This window comes from Lagopus leucura, unplaced genomic scaffold, assembly GCF_019238085.1.
Source record: "Lagopus leucura isolate 7727_CA_CO unplaced genomic scaffold, USGS_WTPT01 Super-Scaffold_100017, whole genome shotgun sequence".
Lineage (NCBI taxonomy): Eukaryota > Metazoa > Chordata > Aves > Galliformes > Phasianidae > Lagopus > Lagopus leucura.
In genome coordinates this window covers 691653-694882 of record NW_024962271.1, presented here as the reverse complement: position 1 = coordinate 694882, position 3230 = coordinate 691653, and the positions used below count along the sequence as shown (strand labels likewise).

The 3230-nt window shown below is 41.0% G+C and overlaps 1 long non-coding RNA gene across 1 annotated transcript; it reads left to right on the top strand.

Annotated features, from left to right (window-relative positions):
* The first annotated feature begins 319 nt into the window (after positions 1 to 319).
* Positions 320 to 3017, top strand: LOC122183122. The gene is made up of 3 exons (XR_006180105.1): positions 320 to 392; positions 970 to 1007; positions 2826 to 3017. It is a non-coding gene; the product is annotated as an uncharacterized LOC122183122 (long non-coding RNA).
* The last annotated feature ends 213 nt before the right edge of the window (positions 3018 to 3230 follow it).

Sequence of the window (3230 nt, the reverse complement as noted above, 5' to 3'; positions counted from 1 at the left end):
GGATATACCACGCACAGCCATGCTGGCCCTTGTGCTATTCGTCTTCTGACTGATGCTGCTTGCTATCATGAGATTTGCCCATTGCTGATGACACTTTGGCAGCCACTGAGTTTCTGTTTGATTTATGTTTACAATGTAATGAACAGGCTTCTATTTATTTCTACTGTTAGCTCCTTGCCTTGGTTCATAGCAAGTTTCTGAGGTTCTTCGGCAAAAATAGAGGGCAAAGTGCAATCAGTTCTGGTTTTGCTTAAAAGAATAACCCACAACCCAAAAGACTAATTTATTTCCTTGTGTTCCTAGAAGATGCTAAAGGATACGTGGTGTACTCTGCAGTATCATCACAGGAAGAGCGCAGGAACTGAAGAAACTGAAGAAAGGGAATGAATGAGGTATATGAAATTCTTGCCTTCAAAAAAAATACAATATTTTAAACAATTATTTAGGGAAAGATGAGAATGTAGAATAAATTCTCAAGCTTTTCAAGAAGACATCGTATTTTAAAAGTTAAGAATAATAGGAAAGTGTCTTCTCTTGCAGAGTTTTAAAAGTGGGGAGTAAAAAGAAGCTCCTGATCTATTTCTTGTGGAAGATTTCACTCTACCCAGTGTCTCAACAGATGTTTAAAATTACATTACTTTGAAAATCTGGTATTTTACTAGTTCTGAGGTTTTCTGTCCAGAAGGATTGTCCCATCACCCTGGAGTTTCCCTATGTAAGCACTGAGTTTGCAAGGAAGGGTGTCTGGGACTTTTCCTGTTGCTATGATTGCCAGTCCCAAGTGTAAGCTTCACTGATGTCTTAAATAAATTGGACTGTCAGATTCATCTTGTTTTATCTGATTTCTAAACCCAGTAATTCAGAGAATTAATACAGCTTTGGGAAAATCCAAAATCTATGTGATATTTCTTTTGCATAAACTCACTTAACAAAGAATGAAGTCATTTGGATCAATTCATTCTTTTCCAGGCACTTTTTTACCCAGAGGAAACCTGCCACGAGGAAAGGTGTGCCCATAGCAGGCTAGCTGGTATTTGACTGGTTGGGTATTGAGTCGTGTGTAATTGTTCATGTAAATGTACAGATGTTGACTATTTGCTAGGCAAATCATATAGGTAAGTAGAGTATCTACTGCATCCCTCAGGAACTTGCTGTTTTAGAGGTGTTTGTAACTGAGAGTAGAAAAAGCAGAGTCTATCTTTGGCATCTGTCACAGTGACAGGTAGAAATTATCTCCTTATTAAAACTAATGATGTAATGATAATAGCTTACTTATGCCATTATAATGTCAGAGCTGTTTACTTTTTCTCAAGGGTCAGGGATGCTGTTTGCTGGCTCTCCCTGACCTCGTGTTACTCAGATTCATCAAATTACTTCCATGTATTACAGGAGAATAATTTAGGTGCTGAGGTTTGACATTATGTCTCTTGCAGTTGTTTTCTGCACTCGTCTTGATGACTCTCGTTATTAGTGTATGTCAGCACTGGCCTTGTGCCCTTATAAAGTGAGGAGCAATCAGTGCCAGATTAATCAGCTCTTACTGTAATGAAAACCAAAGCCAGTTGGTTGTTGGTTTGGTAGGGAAAATACTGGAAGAGAATTGTTCCAGAAAAAGAAAGCAGACAGAGGGAGACATGTGTTTGGGTTTGAAATCTCTGCATTGAGGCAGAAAACCAAGACTTGCATGCTGTGATAAAATCTCATGCAAGTCATAAATGTGCGCAAATCCATCTTAGCAGGAAACTCAGCCAGTTTCGGTCTAAGTAGCTGCACTGAGGTTTTTGCTGTTTCTCTGAGCAGTGGTAGCCGTCTGCTTCGGTGCCTCAACTCCAGAGACACAAGGAATACTGGCAATAGAAATGCTTCCTCCAATAACACCTTTAGGCCTGGCATTGCTTAATGGGCTGTGAGATCACATGAAAGCAGCTGTTTCTGACCATTACAGAGGACACATTACTCCTTTTAGTCAGTTTTAGTACATGGAAACCACAAAATAAGAAGAAAGTAAATCAGGGCTAAAATACGACATTTCCACCTCCACATGCAGGAAACAATAACAGCTTAGTAGTGCTGGCATGAAAGGGACTGATCTCAGCTTTATCGTATTGGGAATGTAATAAACACTCATATTAGAAGAGCTATAGGTCATTTCGTTTTTCCTGCACACCCACCGTGATCCTCCCGTTCCCTTTCTCTTGCCGTTCCATAGGGGAGATTAAATAACACAGAGGATGGACTGTGTTGCATGGCCAGAAGATTGCTGAGATCTCAGACTCACTTTATCCACAGTACAGTAAGAAGAAGCAGTCTTCGTTCCAAAAATCTCCTTAGCCCAAAGAAAAATATATTCTAAGTGGCTGTTCCTGGAAGATGCCTCCACCAGTAACTCCAGCCCAGCTCACAACGTAGACACCCCAGATGGAGGACAGCAGGCAAGGCATGAAATTGCTGTCCTCAGCATCAACCAGAGAAGAACAGCCCTTAGAAAGAGTGGTTGGGCACTGGCACAGGCTGCCCACAGAAATGGTGGAATCATCATCCCTGGAGGTGTTCAGGAACAGTGGAGATGTGGCACCAAGGGACGTGGTTTAGTGGGCAATATTGGTGGTAGGTGGATGATTGGACTAGATGATTTTCAGAGGTCTTTTCCAACCTTAACGATTCTATTATTCTATAGAGCTCAGATATGAGACTTGAATTTCATTAGTAAAAGTAAATATTCAATGCAAGCTAGGATAATGCTGATACATTACACTGCACCTTTCAGAAGGGACCTCACCCACTGGGAATGCTCTCTCCTTTCCAATCTCCTGCTTCTTTTTCAGAGTCCTGGAAGGAACTCCTGAATAAGCCTGCATTCATGTTTTCATTCCTGAAATACAGAAGGCTTTGAGACATGTCTTCTTCCTTCACTCCTCAAAGGGCTGCGGTAGAGAACATGAATTATGGTGTAACCTGTGGCTGGCAATAGCATGTCAGAAGTGGGCACCTCCCTGGGGACAGGAGAGAAATCACAGCCTCACTTCTTCCTTCCTGCTGCAGCCAGAGGTACTGTGTGTGGTAAGGTCGTTGTTTGGTTGTGGTTCAGCTAGGATGGCCTGTTAACAGCAATCCAGAATTTAGGAAATGTAAAGCAAGAAATTCCTTCTCCTTGTTGTTGTTGTTGTTTTTTTTTTTTGTTTTGTTTTTTGTTTTTTTTTTTTGTTTTGTTTTCTTTAGAGATGGAAGTC